Source organism: Diachasmimorpha longicaudata, chromosome 17 (assembly GCF_034640455.1).
Source record: "Diachasmimorpha longicaudata isolate KC_UGA_2023 chromosome 17, iyDiaLong2, whole genome shotgun sequence".
NCBI classification, from domain to species: Eukaryota; Metazoa; Arthropoda; class Insecta; order Hymenoptera; family Braconidae; genus Diachasmimorpha; species Diachasmimorpha longicaudata.
The window spans coordinates 5274751-5292210 of record NC_087241.1 but is presented as its reverse complement, the minus strand read 5'-3'; the positions used below and the strand labels follow the sequence as shown (position 1 = coordinate 5292210).

General features: G+C 41.0%; 1 protein-coding gene across 2 annotated transcripts in view; it reads left to right on the top strand.

Moving 5' to 3' along the window:
* The window catches only part of LOC135170557 (amphoterin-induced protein 2), a 123399-nt gene that overhangs the window by 96160 nt on the left and 9779 nt on the right, over positions 1-17460 (top strand). For both annotated transcript variants that reach the window (XM_064136503.1, XM_064136502.1), the window contains one exon: positions 4935-5047. The gene's annotated coding sequence lies outside the window, so the exon portion shown is untranslated. The remainder of the gene's footprint in view (positions 1-4934; positions 5048-17460) is intronic.

Genomic DNA, 17460 nt, shown 5'->3' with positions numbered 1-17460 from the left:
ATCGCAGTAGCAATCAAAATTTTATTTTTTTGATGGACCACTACTGTGAAGGAGAAATATTATTCATCGAATATTATTTTTCCATCGATCACTGATGAGGCACATCAAAAATCGATTAAATAGTCCATACAACCCATTCGCCCTAATTCTGCAAAATGAACCGACATCTTCCGGCTAATTAAACAATCATCAAATTCGTTTACAAAAGGGGCCGCTAATTTCTTTAACTTCAACCAGATCTCGTCAGCTCCAAGAACATTAATAATCATAATTCCTCGACTGTCAATCGGTCAACTTCACGCGTCCCCGAATGGATCCCTCACGGTCGGAATGGCGGAATAACTATTTGTATTATTTGTTTTCCCATAAAACTACCCGAACCGCTGAAATTTATGGTATACGGCTGCATCAGCCTAATGATTCGGACAGAACATTACTTAAATGTCCCCGAGCGTTCCCCGCAGTCAATGCAAGCGTAATTTCCAAATGGCTCCAACCCCTTTCCACTGTATGAGCGGGTATCCACTCACGTGTTAGGGGTTATACGTGTGTTAACTGATTGACTATCACATGATTTCTCTCGTGTACACCAAAATATACCTTCAACGGATATATTGCAGTGATGTGTAGCTGTCTAGGTTGTAGACTGCCAGATAACACAGAAATACTTTCGCCACGCAACATCAATTAACGATTTTAATTGCTCGGAATAAAAGACGATGGATAACAACGGAGGCCGGGGATGTAATTGATTAACCCCAGCCTAATTGTTTCACTTATTTGATCGTTCAATAGCCTCATCAATTCATTTACTTATTCGATGTTAGAAAAGTTTCCATTGTCCTCCGTCTTCATCAGCCTTTTCATCTCTCAACTTTTTATTCTGAATAGGTTTATAAATTTTGTGTAACGAGGATAAAAGGATTTTCCTTTCTTCTGTAACGATATTTATTATGCTTATATGTTACCACCGCCGGTAATCACCCGCTTTCCTTCCTTCTGGACTGAAACAAGTTGACTTTTTTTGAGGAGAAACTTTACTGTAAGAAACTTTTGACTTGAAAATTTTCAAGAACAAAATGTCTTGCTCTGAGGAAAGAAAACTATCGCCCAGAATTTTTTTTATTCATCCCGAAGGTTCCTTACTCAGTCAATGCCACAAATAGTTAACCAAATCCTGTCAATTCTCATTTTCCATATCCTGGATACAACAAATCGGGTCCTCGGTGCAGCCCCGACCCCCTATACAGATTTCATTGTCCATTTTCATCTCCAGATCTGAAAGCCCAGATATCATGACTAATGAACCCCCTGTGAAGGATAAACATCCATTAGCTTTTTTTTTTCCACCACTGCAAAAAGCTGAAAGCATGCAACAGTCGTGCGAGGTCATGTCACATCACGCTGATCCTCAGTGAAGATATTTATCGCTGGATGTTTGGCCTGACAAATCCAAATAACTTGGGATGACTCAATATAACAACGACGGTGATTGATAAGGGACATAAAGTCTGATATAACTAACACAGTTGCCTTTTTCCTCTCCATCCCTCTCGCCATACTGGCTAATTGCTCCTCAATATTGATTGACACGTTTCATCGGGCAGATTTGTTGGTGTCGTGTCATCGTTAATATTGGATTTCCGAATATAGTATTTCGGGATTCTCGTCTCCCAGTCAATACCCGGAGTTACAATTTAGCCAACAGGAGCCGAAGTTTAAATACCCGGATGGAGAACAACCAAAAATATATGTTCAACGTCCACTCAAAGACCATCAATTGTTTTCCAAAATTTGTGCTCTGCGATGGTTATTTTTTCTGTAGAATTTGGTAAAGATGGAGTGACTTTAGTCGAGAGGATTACGCCATCAATTTTTGGGAATGTAATCCGCTACCTCCGACACCATAACTCCGACTGAAATTCCAATTAATCAAGAAGAATAATAATGACAAAATGCACTAAACCTGAAATACTTGCACGACGCCGTGTCGTTTGCAAAACCATTCGTAATCCTCGGTATTGTATGCCTGAATTATTACCGCATCACTAGTGTCATTTCGAGCAGCCGAACCAGCTGTGCACCAGAGTGAAGTGTTGTCCTCGTATTCGCGGCTTATGAGTCACATGGATAAGCCTCCCCTTGTACATTCAACCTCGAGAACATCTCCATGGTGGAGGGTCTGGGGGGGAGGAGAATCGATGGGAGTGAGCATCTGTAACTTCCAATGATTGGGTCTCGAATATATCGCTGTGGTTGGATTCTCTTCGTCGTTAGAGGTGTGAAAATTTATCGATTCGAAAGAATATCGACGGGAATTTGCTCTCACGAGGTTTTAATCCCAAGTCCATTCAATGTGGAATTAATTTTCTGTTCGGTAATGAGTATTAAATATTTTTTGACGTAATAAAGTCATGAATATTCCCCGCAAAGCGTGCGAATTCCTGTGGTTGGTCTAAGAGATCGTCAAACAGCATGGGAATTACCATTGGCAAATGGGGATCGTGAATTCAGTCGGAAATATTGTATTTGTATTGCTCCTCACGTCAGGAATGCATTAGGGTATGAAAATCACTGTTTGCGATCAATACAAAGATTGGTGCGAGTGTACCAACGGATTACTGATAGATGGCAATAAATCTTCTTAGTCCAGTCGTAATTTTCCGAATCGACTGCGGGCGATATCGAAATATGACGCAATAAGTCTACTTATCTCGTCCTGCGAGCACTGAATCACGTCGATGATGAATGACTTGCAGATAAACGACTCCGAAAAAATGAAAATATTTTCGCAGACCTCAGTCCAGTGAACAAGTCTAATTCCTTTTGTTAATTCTGAAGTCAAAAGAACAGACGTATGACTAAGATCCCGATAAGAGGGTCACACAGTCCACAGCCATTCCACCCTCCCTTCACTCTGCATTATGACCCCCTCATCGAAATAATTCATCCAACAAATTTGGTCCCCGCGAATCATAAAACCAATGTCCTCATTCCCCGAATCCCCTGCCTAAACAATTTACTATTCCACCCATAAGAAAGATTTTACCCAAGTTTCGAATAATCCATTCTGATCCCCCTTAAGGAAACCTCCGGCGCCATGGTCCCGTCTGAAGTGTTCCTGAACTCCGTCGCGACGTGTTTTCCTGACACCCTGATGCCTTCCCCCCTCGACAACTGCCTCGTAAATACCTTCCCCTCTGGAGGGGCAAAAAACACGAGGAAAAAAAACTGAAAAACTAGGGGTGGGTTGTGAATCGTCTATATCTCTGCAAGTAGACCGTAGTCTTCAGATATAAATCTACATTCTACGAACCCCCTTGGCTCATTCAACCGTAGCCACAATACGTACACAACCCCCAGCGTGGGGTAGAGATACACAGAGGGAATTTTTCGGAAAAAAATATTCTGCCGTTTGTTAGTGCAAATGCACCGTAAATTTTGCCGAAAAATTCTCTTCCTCGAGAGGGTCACATCGATGTTGAGAAACATGTATCTTGGACACTTCTACGAGTCCTCTTCTCCACCCCTGTGGCTTCGTTCATCCCCCGAAACCAGTGTGGGAGGATTTCCCATTGTATATGGCTTTGAATGTCAGAAATACAAGGAGTTGAGGGTGTGCAGGCAGTTGGAAAACGGAAGAAGAGGGCTTGAATACAATCGTCGACGGGAAACCGCGTATATACCTGGGGATATGCAGCCAACCCCCGCTCATACTGTCCTGGTGCACTTTGCATGGCTCGTGGATAAATTATATAGAGGGTTGACACATAACCCCCAGCCGAGAGGAAGCCATTGTGTCCAACCATGTGTACCAATACTTTCTCACACGTGGGGGCCTCACTCACATCGTCCATTGCCTCTTGGCTTCATTCAACTTGCCTCGGAGGCGACAGGGAATCTTGAAAAAAGGGGGAGATTTCCAGACACGCCGATGCAATACCCGGATATGCATCGGAAGGGTGAACAAAATTTTTCCCCGAGGATTGAGACGGCTTTTCAGGGGGAGTAGTTTCCGGACAACCTCGCGTAAATGCGGAATTTTAGGGGGAATAGTCCGTGACGTGGATGTCGGGGTTACTTTCTGGGAATATGTCTCCGGATAGTGGATCCGGTGGAGAACAATTAGACAGACGACTTCAGTGACAATTACCGGCTCAACATTTTTTTTTTCAGTCTGAAGGGAACCGGATTATCGGACGATGCGATAAAAAATAGGAAAAATAGTCAGAGATTTTTTTAAAACAATTCTTTCGCTGTCATTTCTACTGGATATCTCTCCCTCGGTGTGGACACAATTGAAAAGCTCAACTATTCCGCAATTAATCAAGTGCAGATCGTAATTCATTATCAAACATCAATTTTTATCAAACTTCCGGAAGGAAAAAATCAAAATATATAATGGGACAACTTTATCGTACTGGAGGGCTATTTTTACCAGATATTTATGTTCGCGTTGGCAATTGCCATTTCCCTGGGGACCCAGGAACTCCGAAACCAAATTGAAGTGGGCGAGGGGAGGGACGGATAGTTGGCAATCCACGTAATGCTGGGATGCCAAGAGAGCTTTCTGGGAAGTTATATCGATTACGAAATTTGTGGCGACCGAATATCATGGAGGGATTTATTGGATGTTAATTTCCAGAGTTAAGGTCGATCGACGAACGGATAAGGGTTCTTGGGAATTGCGAATTCATTTTACTGATGGGATGATGTCCGGTGGACTATTGGTAGGAGGAGAATGACTAATTGAACAGGTTTTGAGGAGTTGACTTTGGAGTAACTGGAGACGAAAATTGGGGATCTCCGCCTCCTTCCCAATTAATCTTGATTGTTTCCGTTTCTGGATATCGGATATTAGTTCTTATCTTCTAAACGGACGATTTTAATGATTTTTAACTAATCCACAATTCGTTTATATTTTTTCATTTCAGGTAATTATCCTGGGGACGAAGTCCGATGCTGGAGGGATGCTTTAATGTACTCCCGGACCGAAAACCCGTTTCCAACCTATCCCTCCACCAAAGACGCAGACACTTCGCTCAACGTAAGTCAATTCTTATACATATTTTTAATTTTTATGGAGCTTTTTCCTGCGTCCAGACGAAACGAAATCGCGGTTCGCGAATATATCCATTTTCCCACAACTTCTCGCAATCGATCCAGGCAGATCGACCCGAATATATTCGCCCGTGATAAAATCAAGACATGAAAAAAATATCAATGAAGAGAAAGAAAAGAAAGAATTGGATTTTCCGCACTCTTATTTACGCTATGTATAAAGTCATGCAATTTTAGCAATCCTAGAATCCAATAAAATTTCAAGCACCCGCTAAAGGTATCTGCCAGTGCAAATCCAATTTGAAATTCATCCCGAAGTTGTTATATCAAGTCTCGTCGCTGCCAACAATGAAATCCTCCGGGTAAAACAACAAAACTGTTTGTGTTGCGTTTCACATTCTTCCCCGCCTCCGTATCGGTCAGTAAATTTAAAAAAAATCCAGTTGTTCCTGTTGCAGCGCTCAGTTTCCATGAAATAATTACGAACAGAGTTTCATTTTTTGGAGAAAAAAAAAGTTGAGGGGAAAAAATTGATTAATTAATCGTTTGGCGCTGATTATTCATTTTTACACTGATATGGAAAGGTAGTGAGCTTATAAAATTCATTAAAAATTCCGGAAACTTCATTAGGTTGTCAGTTGTGTACATAATACACCCGTCGAGTTGAATAATGAAAAATTTCAACGATTCCCACTTCGAATTCGGGATTAATTTCTCAACAGTGGATGTTGCCACCGTTACAATAGGTTTATTTTGGTCTCCACGAACATTTTGGTACGTGATGAAGTAGTTATTGCCTTCTGCATTATGCAGCTGGTTCCGGGAGAGATTCAGCATGTTTCTTTGAGGGCAAAGCACCTGAGTATGAATTGTTGAAATCCAATTGCCACGAAATCCTGTGTGTGATGGACAATCGTAGAATGTGGGAGTGTTATGCTAATGAATATGCCTGTCACATATGGGTACCATTGAGCCGCGTGCCACCGGTTCCCTGCAGGCGCTTTGTTTTCTCGTTAAGTCATTACGCTTAATTATGAAGATTCACGGGCACAAATGTCGGGCTTAACACTTGGATTTACGTGATATTCCGCGGGGAAAAAATTTAAAAAATGTCAAAACGACGTAAGAAATTCCACAAATTAATTTTTCTTCAATCCTTCATACCGCTACCTCCCTCCCGCATTCCTCTGGAAACACTGAACCCGGAGAAATTTATTGATGGACCGCAAGCAAAAGAGAAAAAAAAAATTCTCTCCAACAAGACAACATCTCCAGTTCTCTCTTCAATTCTCATTCAGGACACGAGTTGCATCTCAATATTTTTTTTTAACCCCTTTCTCTTCAACTTGCTTGCACATGTATACCACATTGCCCCCTTCAATGCCGAATTTCGAGGTAGAGGAAAGAAGAAAGCATGCAAGATGCACACAACGATATTCCGTCCAACGAAAATGCAATTGCGAATTCATTGGACAGAGGGAAAGAAGAGGACTGTATACGTATACACATACCGGCAAAAGTTGAACGGCAGACGAATCCTTGGGATTCCGAGGGTTTTAACGTTAGTTTGGAAAATTGAAATTTTCGTTGTGAAATGGCGTATGAGAGATATGCATTACAGCATGAATTGCTGTATTGCGAGGGGGGCGGGGTGGGAGTGTAGAGGAAGAGCAGGAAATGAATGCCATTCAAATGCATAACTCGCTATTTTTCCAGTTTTTATTTATTTATTCAATTTCTGATGGAGATGGAATGACAATTTTTTTGAATAATTCAGTTATATCCTCTCGAAATGGTTGTATTGCTCAAGCAAATGCTTTTTATCACTCGGTCTTTTCCTCCGTGCTCTTTAATTAATGGATTAGCGCTGAAGAAGATTGGAGGAGAGAATAAAGAGGAGAGGAAAAAAAAATTGTGATAAAAAGCTTCTTCCGGATTTCCAGTGAAACGCGATGGATTCATCACAATTAGTCTCTATTATTTCACACGAAAATAGAAGATTCACGCGTGTGAATGCAGCTTTTTATTTTTCAGCTGGCTTTACTCCCCTTTTCTATTCTTTTATGTCACGTCCCGTACTCTGTGCATAATGCCCTTTCATGCTCGCTCTCACTCGCACCTTCCATTTTTATCCAGGCGCAAAACTCCACCGGAAATGACACTCATCGTCAGCTGGTATCGGTGTGCTTGTTGAGAGTTGGTGATTTCATGTGTGAGGGAAATTGACTTGAATATTCGTGAGAGATTCGGGAGGAGATTGGGGGCGGGGGCATTTTCGGTACAAACGTTTCGTAAAGCAAATGATCGTGTGAGGGGATACTTTGGAGTTCGGGGGCGGTTTAGAGGGCCATTTGGGAAAAGTTGTTGAGGTGCACGTGGGAGTTGATAAGCAGTTGATTTAGAGATGCCTTAGCGCCACCATTTCGATTCCTTTTCTTAGAAGTATTTAAAATGTACAATTTAAAGGGCTTCTTATACTCGAAATTATTCTCACAAAAATATTCACATAATTAAAAATGCCATTTTGGACGTGTTCTGAATTTTGAACTCAAAGCTCTATGAAAATTAGGGTAACAAAACATAAAATTCCTTCTACGATATTAATTTTTAGATGAATTAACGCCAGGCGCATTCCGCGAATGAATTGTTAATTGTCCCTGTCAGGATAATTTTCCCAAACGAAGTGGATATTTCATTACTAGTCAGAATCAGTTGAATTTATTCAAACATAAAAAAAAGAATTTAATTTTATTTACCAAAATAAACCTCACACTTTCAACTCCAGCTAAAAACTTGCATTCATTACATCTCCCTAGTTTATACGTTTCACGTTGGAATAAAATACAATCCGTCGAGTAGGAAAAAAAAGCTCGACCTGAAATCCCGGATTTCAACAAGTAAATGCATTCTGAATGAAATTACGACGTCACATCAATTAATCACGTCCAGCTCATGCTACTCGCTATTCACACAAAACACCAGTACCATTGACCTCTGCTACTCCATGTGTTACACATTTCTCTCGCCGCGAGGTGTTTTATCACAGTTTTGTATTAAACCACTATTCATGACACAGATATAGTACGTCAGTTGCCATACGAATATTTACATAGCGAGTTATTGAAAATTTTCCCTCAAAAAAGTCGCGAATTTGTCATTTCATGCACATTGTTGCTCTCATAAAGTCTGATGAATTCGATATTCGTAAAAAATAGGCTTCCCCATGTTCGATGACTGACTCCAGCTCTTTATAAAATATGTGGCATACTTTCCAAGTGCTCAATTAGGTCGTGTCTTTTTTAACACCGGTTTTTTTCTCCCCGTGTAACCAAATAATTAACATTTTTATCGTAAAAATAATCAAGAACACGAAAAACATTTTAATTTGAAACAGCCTCAGTGCATTAAGACTAATATTTAATGAGGAAAAAGAATCCCCTCCTTACGATTACAATCATTTCATTTTAGAAATATGAGTGGAAAAATGTGGAATGACAAGGGCGTTAGAAAATTCTAATTAAAAAAATTCTCGGTGAATTAATACCATAATATTTGCGGATAGAATGAATTTCCTCTTTTAATTACAAAGAAAAAAAGTAAACAGAGAATAACCCTCCATTCATCCAACCTCCACCCACAGTTACATTGTCTCCCTCTCCCCCTTTTTTTTTGTCCATATTTATTCATATTTTTCCGGCAGCAAAGCAGAAGCACCATGTTCCTTTTTACTTTTCCGCAATATAACCAGGCTTGGGCTGCATCGCGACTTGAATGAACTTCCTGCTTCACGATTAAAGGCACACTCCGGCACTTTTTTGATAACGCGCCATCGAATATTTGAACAGATACACCATGAGCGAGTTGGTGATACACTCTGCTCTACATATTGAAAAATATTCTAGATACTCGAGAGATACCAGGCACCAACCGCCACTAGATTTTTACATTCCAGGATTTTATGAGCAGAGAGAGAATTCCATTCACTGGTTCAATGCGGATTTTCATACTGCGGGATGAAAAAATTATGAATTGCCTGTTGGGGGATGTTTTTTCATCGAATGTGATTTTAGAAAAATGACGGAGGGCTCCATTCATTTGAATCCCCTAATGATTGATATTAAATTATCCAGTCATTTTTTGCACTGACCCATCCGTCTGTGATATCGCGAAAAAACCTCTCCTTGCGTGAGAAAGTCTCATGACCATCGATAATTTATCAATAATGGACAAATTAAATCGACCGACATTGACCAGTGAACTGGGAGTTATCAGTAACCTAAAAAAATTCACGTAATCGCTCTTTATCACGCGTTCAATTGAATAAACATCTCTCATTGATTTTCAGATCAAGCGATTTTCGCCTTTGAAGTAGAAATAAATGGAGCATTCAGAATGCTGAGGGATCAGGAAAGGGGTCAATGCTGCATTACACAAACTGGTGCCAGGCATTATCGGTTTCACATTCTGAAGCCTCCAGAGTTCAGTTTAGGTCGCTGTAGCAGATAATGATGCGTCCAACTTAACGTATTTACAGCCTGCAGTTAAAAGACTGTTTCGGGATGTAGTTCCTTGGAAATCGTTAGGAACCGTCTGAGTGGGTTTTATGAGTTGGCGTTATGGGTAACAGACTTTTGGAATGGCTCGCTAATCGAGATGACATTTTTTCGCCGTTCACATTGGGAGAAAGAACAGCTAATTTCCTTCTCATTATTATCTTCGAATAGAGCGTCTATAGAGCCTCGAAATTAAGTCGTTAAGTTTTTTCCATTTCCTCTAATTTTATGAGAAAAAAAAATGTCTGAATTTGACTCCAGGTTCATTCTTGCCCAATCCAATTTTTATTCAATGTTTCTCTTCGTGTATCCCAGGTAAATACCGTGAACCCAAAAAAAAATACTTAACAGCTCAATTCAGAGCTCCGAATGAAATTGACTTAAAAATCAACGTGGGATCATTTTAACCGAGTCAAAGAAACTTCTAGACAAATTACAACTCCTTTTATTTTATCATGACAGCTCAAAAAAGGAATAATCCTGTGCCATTGAACTTCTCATTCCCCTCGGGAACAGTGAAGATTCTCTCGTTCTGTAACATAATCCCCCTCAATCCCCGCATTTGTAATTTTCTTTTTTTTTTTTAATATTTCGTTTTCATTCTGAAGACTTCCTCCGCATTCTCGCCTCCATGGGCTTATCAGGCTTAACGCCCCTGGAATACGCCAATCGTACCACTCCCACTCGGCAATACTATCCTGAGTACATTTTCACCCTCCCGACACAAGTATTTACGGTACACTGGAAATCCAGCCAGTTCCAAAGTGAATTCCACGACACGAAAAAGCTCTAGAGTGTGTTTTCCGGTGTTTGTAATTCAATTTGTGACATAAGATCTTTCATTTCTCGAGTGGAAATACCGGGAAAATTATACTCCTCTCCATTTCTTGATTTCACGACACTCGTCTAGTTTTTCTTTCCACTCTCCTTCAAGAGTGCAAACTCATCTCTGGAATTCAAATTCTCGCGACGAGAAAAAAAAATCGCTGATTTTTCCTGGGAAAATTACATGAACAATTACCGTGAGGTCTAGTAAAGCGGATTAATTGACTCTACGTTATAGTTTGCTCATTATTATTGACGATTAATTTCTCTTCTACGTTAAATCAATTTTTTCCGACGCACAAGACATTTTAACTTCAGTCCAGTTGCTCTCACTGTCTTCGACCAAATCGCCACAACGAGAGATTGAAACCCTCATGTATGGCTCTATGTACTCTACACATACAAGTGAGAGTACACTCTAGTGCAGGAATAGTGTACCTTTACTACCCCTAATCAAGCCAGCTTCTACCCCGGACTATGGGGCGTTGCTATACGCGAAAACGAGACTGGGGAATTATCCAACACCGTAAGTCCTCGTTGAATGGCTCGTTAAGCTTTTGAAATTGACTCGGGGAAATCTGCCTTTTCCAAAACTTTAGTCTCCTTCTGGAGAGACAGAGAAGGAGAGTGCGAGCAAATCCACTCGCTTGTCGAGAGTGCGAGCTTTTTTTTTTTACTTTTTTTAGAATGGATTTTTAACGGTTTACGAGGAGAGCAGACTTCATTGTTCTGGAGGGGCAAGTTCGGGAACCTGGGGGATGTTTTTTACCGTGGCTCCTGTCTGCTGGGGAATGAAGGACTTTTTCCGTTTTTAATCAATATTTCAACAGGTGCTAATTGGTTCTTCCAATAAAACATGATCGGGAATCGTTCCCATTGCGACTGGAAAAAAAATGCTCGTGTGAGTACGAACAGTTTTGCAGTAAAAAAACAGTAATTTTTACATCCACAGATGTAATTTTTTTTACTGAACGAATCGTAACGTATCCCCTACAAACAGGACTTTTTTATTGAAAAACATTTTCGTCCATGATTACTTGTCGTAAAATTTCTCGAGATTTTCTAGATAATTTCTCTCAAACTTTTTTACAGTTCAAATTTTTGGCCTCAGTTTATATTAACCACAAATCAATTTACAAAAAGAACCAGAAAACAACATCCCCCATCTCTCTATTTCGAAAAAGACCGTCCCAATGGGTAAAACACCCCGAGCATCCCCTTCCTACCCCTTTTTATGACAAATTCCATGACACAGCAGACGCCAGAGAGTCTGCTCCCACTCCGTCGCGCAACCCCTCATGCAGAAATGAATATAAATAGGTTTCTCCTCAAATGAACCCAACTTTTCCGACACACTCGTCTTGATGGTATCTTTACAATCTCTCCTAAAAAAAACAAATGACTGCACATCTCCAATCCCCTTACCTCACCCCCGAACTGTCTCTGCTGCCCTCCAGGGGCATATGAATAGAAATTTTCTGTAAAAATTCCCCTTTCGATTCCTAAACGTATATTCCAATTATAAATAATTTAAAAATAATTTAAAAAATATATAGAATAGGTAATATATTATATATTTATCTATAAGTTATGCCAGACTAAGATTCTTTTAAAAAAATATTCCGGATATGTTACAAGAGCAATAACTTCTTAAAATTTCGTTGGGATTTTCGTTTGGAAAAACTTTTCCCGTGACCGTACGTAAAATAAAATATTTCTCCCCTGCACTGAGGAAATCCTCTTACCACTAAATTTATTTCATCCAAGAGAATATTCCCTGATCTGTTCAAACCGAATAAATTCGGCTGTTGAAAAATCTCCCCCAACTCGAAAATGTACATTTCCTCGAAAAGCTCTATTTTTTCTCCCGGCAGAGGATTTTGTGGTGTGCACACATCCCAGAAAACCAACGATGGAGCATGGATTTATTCCACGTGCGTTAGCAATGAGTGGGGCACGTGAGCACGATCAATATCGCGTGATAAATACATCCCCGTCACGTAAATACACACATGTGTACATGTAAATACGAAACGCAGTGCGACTCGTTAGGCATTTTTAGCGCTCAGTATCGGTAGTAAATCGTGCGCCAGAACTCAAAATCACTAGTTTTTTTTTACACACCGACCCAGTCTCCTCTGTCTCCGCCTCTCTATTTTGTATCGATTCATCTCCTTTCCCTTCTCCCTCCCTCGACGACCCACGAATTGAAGAATACAAATTGCTGATCCTATTCCACCGGAAGCCAGAAAACTTTGCAATTTTTTCTCTCCTCCCCCCCAGTCGTGCATAACATCTTTTCCGTCAACACGCAATGTACGTTTTGTTTCTCACGGATATACGTTTTTTTTTCTCAGCTTTTGTGCCCCAACACCGCCACAATTTTCGCGCCATTTATAATAGGTATAGGCTGTACGTATGTTTGAAAAAAAAAGGGGAAAAAATTGCCGTGAAACGGGTTACGCCCACTTCAACCGGTGATGGATACCGATCATTTGCATTTATCAAAGCACCCTTAATACCGACTCTGGGGGGGGGAATGTATTTTTAATGTGGAGGTTTGCGGTTTTCATTGTATAAATAGTAATGTTTTCATGGCGTGCCACCTTGAAATTATTATTTGAACTGAACCGATTGAATTTAATTGCTGGACTTCCTGCGGAGGATAAAAGTTGCAAAAAAAAATCGAATATTCAGTCCAATTCCGCGCGCCCCGTCAAAACTGTCCAGTGAAACTAAAAAGTCGAGCTTACTCCGAAACTTACGTCCAACAGTCAATTATGAGATGGCGATGGAGGAGTTGCATAGCGCAATAGTCAGACAGGGTTTGACATCATCTCCGCGCGGACTGTTTCCGAATATATTGAACTGTCAGTGTAAGTTTAACTCTAATCCTCACCCTCCAACGCGGAGGGACGTGGAATTAATGAAGGAATTCACACGGTTGATACGTGCAAGCCCACAGTCGAGATCAATGACCCAGTGGGTTGGGCATAAAATGCCAGGTCGCCCTCAGCCCCAGGTCACCGGCGTCCACCTCCGCTCATTTCACTGCAGTTCACCCGATTGCGTGGCCCACTTTCCATCACCCAACGCCACAACGTAAATTCTTTCTCCCCCGGATCGCTTCAAAAACTACCCTGCGTACTAAGCACACGTGAGCGCACCCTTCCCTGTGCCTTCAATTAATATTTAGCTACAGAATTTTTAAAAAAATGGAGAATATCTGCATAATTATACTCATTTGAGACGTCACTCAGGAAAGCTATTTATTTATTTATTTTTTTATCTCAAGAGAAATTTTTTTTCATTTCTTGCTGATAGGGGGATTTTTGTAAATACAGGGGAGATAATTTTTGGGGTATTACAATTTTTCGTGATCGAGTGTGTACTATACTCTGGATTATCACGGGGGAGCTATATTTGAGTGGCCGACCCCTGGAAGGCACGAAAATGAGAGCACACGTGTAGATGAGATACCTACCGTGCTAACTAGTCATTAAATCTCATTCCGGCTGGGCGACTTATTACTCTGAGTGGTGTCTGCATTCGAATAGGGCTTTTATGACGGTTGGCTTGATGATACATTTGAGCAGCGTAAAAGAAGGCTGAGTGGATGTTGACACGAGGTTAGACCGATCTTCACGATGGGACACTTCAGGTATTCCTGAGAACACACGTTTACCAAACGGAAGGGTAATTTTTGCCACCGATTTCCCCTCCCCGGATAAATCGACAGAACCAGCGCAGAAATTTTTCAATCGGCAGGAAAAATATTTACCGCCGAGAGCAATTTTTTTTTCTTCAAGTCCTGACCTGCAACTGAAACCTGAACTCCGAGAAGATGATTGACATCGTCATTAGGCCGAGCACGATGCGTTATCCGCGACTGGTCCGTAGCAGCAACAACGGTACCGTGTATTCTGCATAATATGAGAACGATCGGCTGTATGACGTAGTATCGTGTCCAGGGCGACGAGTAACCAGTAACCTCCGAGCGTTTGGAGAACCCGGAGCTTGATTTCGATATGATTAATGCCTCGTATGCGTGTACATGCGGGACGGACAGCTGTGGATGACTCGTGCAAGCCATCCAACCAAAACCCCGCCCATTCAACGTTTCCAAGCCACTACTCATATCCTGTACAGTATACGGTACATCTCTACCTGTGTATTAGCTTATATCTCAATGACCACATGATACTCTGTCTGATATTGCCAGGCCTTGAGTACTCGTGTTTGACGCCGCGTTAATTTGCCGGAGATACATCCGCCCGATCACTGATTCTCGGTTGCAGTTAATCGTGTTAATTCACTCGTTTGATAATGACACATTGCTGATGTCACTGTCATTACGTATGTTGACACGAGCATTTGTCAATAATCCAGGAGATGCCGCGAGAGACAGCGGCCATACTCTGGACGTAGAAAAAATTACGGTGCTGGTGCGGCAAACGGAGTCCTGGACTGTTTCCAATTTTTTCTCAACAATTTGTGAGATTACTGGTATTGAGTTAATTGCATAAAAATTAATCCCCACCCACTCCCGACCCCCAAACAATGATCGCTCTCTAATTACCAATCGATTGAAAATTCCAAATGATCATCCCTCTCCTGATAAATTATCGTTCTTGCCATTTTCTATCCCCCACCGTTGTCATCAAAATTTCAATACAAACTCTTGTTAATAAAGTTCAATATTAGCTTATGCACTAGCCGAGTACTCCCCCCCCCCCTTCTCCCCTCCCCCTTTTACCCTGATTAACAACAATTAACAAACTGGGTGAGCAAACTCGCTTTTAAATGAATTAATACCAATGAATTTCCAATGTATTTAAACTCACCGCTAGCAGTCATACACACAGAAAACTCTTCTGAAATATAATTTTCCCGTGAATAATAACGCATCCGTGTACATTATGAATGTCATTACTTCCTGAAAAAGAGAATTAATAACGAATGAGCCGTGAATAAAGCGTATGTTTGATGCGTTTGACTGCAGATAATCACTTGCACGATGCCTCTGATCATAAAACCCGAGTGAAACATTAAAGAGAAATTTATCCGTCGAAGAGGGGCAGAGGGAGTAGGGGGTGGGAGTAATGACCTTACAGTGCTCATCAAGGGATAGATTAAAAAAAAAACGTCACTCTTCATGTCCCATAATTAACACGTGTCAGTTAACCGTGGGTAGTCGCGCTTTATTTTATTACACGGTAAACGGAAACCGGTAGCATCCCAACCTGGCGCTTCGCCTTTTACTCGTTCTGAGATAATTAGCTCGTAATTATGTACACTGGGTGTTAATGGTGACGTTGTTTTGTAATAATACCCCGTACGTTTTATTCAATCTCGCCTATCATTAGTCCATGAGCCAGGGTGAATGATGGGGGAAGAGAGATGAAAGTTGGCGATTATTCTATCGATCAGTTTATTGGAAACTTTGGCGGGCAATGTTTCCATGGAAATTTATTCAAGAAAATTGACATCACGGAAGATATGTGATGACCATCCTACATATTCCCTAGTCTTCCACCCCCCTTCCCCTATCACCACAAGTTCTTTTCAACCGAAGAAAAAAAATCGATACCAATATCTTTGCAAATAATCTCACGATCCCACGTAATTGGAAATTTTGGTCTATATTTGATGCATCGCCAGGCGTCTCACATTCTTACGAAGGTGGTACTCCCAATATTCCCCTCTCCCCCCCTGTCTCATCAACATTCGAATCAGCATGAATAGACAGATCTGAATATAAACGTGATATTTTTCCACCTCCTCCTCCTCCTCCTCCTCACTTCCTTATCCGCCGCTCCTTTTTTCATCGCTCGTCAAATCGATATAGCCCAGAATTGCAGATTTATCAGTCAATCGTCCCTCAGGCGTACGAAACGCGACGAAGAGAATGGCCTGGCCCTGATGTAAGGTTGAGTGGGCTGGAGTTGTGGCGATGGTGAGAGAAGGTAGATTACATTGCTCTCAAATAGCAAACGATCGAATTCGATTTACAAAGAGTAGGAGCCAGTGGTGGGACTTTGATTGAAAACAGCTTGGTTTCAATCTCACCCATCTCCTGGCCACTCACCGTACCCTCTGCCTGAATAAACACTGACTTTCACTGCATATAGAGGTATCAAGCTGGAGTGACTCGCCCTGCAATTGGTAGAATCAATTCACGTTGTACCAAGTCAGGTGTTAAGACTATTCAATTGCCTGTCGTTTTTCTTTTTATGCGATAGTCAAATGAGGGCGGAGAGCTCACCGATTGGGGCGACGGAGCCATTTGGTATTTTAATTTGAGATGGGGAGGCGATCATTGGCGGAACAAGTTTTATCTGAGTTGAATGGCCTTGACGGGTATTTTAATTAAATTTTAGGGGCTCCATTAGATCTAGGATAAAGGGTGTACTTGGGTGAAGTGGTTCGTTATTTAGAAATAAAATCCCCTTTTGAAATTATAATGAAATAATATCATGTATGTTGTATACCACCATTTTTGGAGATATTTCAAATGTTTTATATCTTCCGCTTCAATTCTATTCTTAAAATTGTCGGAAGACATCCACCGCTGTCCCATAGTTTCTATCACCCCCAGTATGACCTATAAATCGAAGGGTTAGTAGCGATATTTCCTATCCGCTTGTACAATACTGACATCGGGCGACACTTGGACCGACGCATTTGGAGGATTTGCAACGCACCAAGATACCGCCATCCAGGAGGTAACTGCCTGCGATATCACTGGGAAACTTCCGTACTTCCCATACCCTACAGGTGCTATTAAATGGCGGAGTGTTTGGGTTTCGAGGTTTCCATATAAACTCAATTTCGAAGCATCATATAATATGTCTGGCTACTTTGGCTGCATAGGGAGGATTATTTCAAGAATAACTTTGACGATAATTTACGATTTTCGACTGACCCAATTTCCCTATTTTGCGGAGGATTCATTTCAGATAAATCAAATTTTTTTTTTTGAGGAAATATTTTTCCTTCAGATTTTCATTTGCCGCAATTT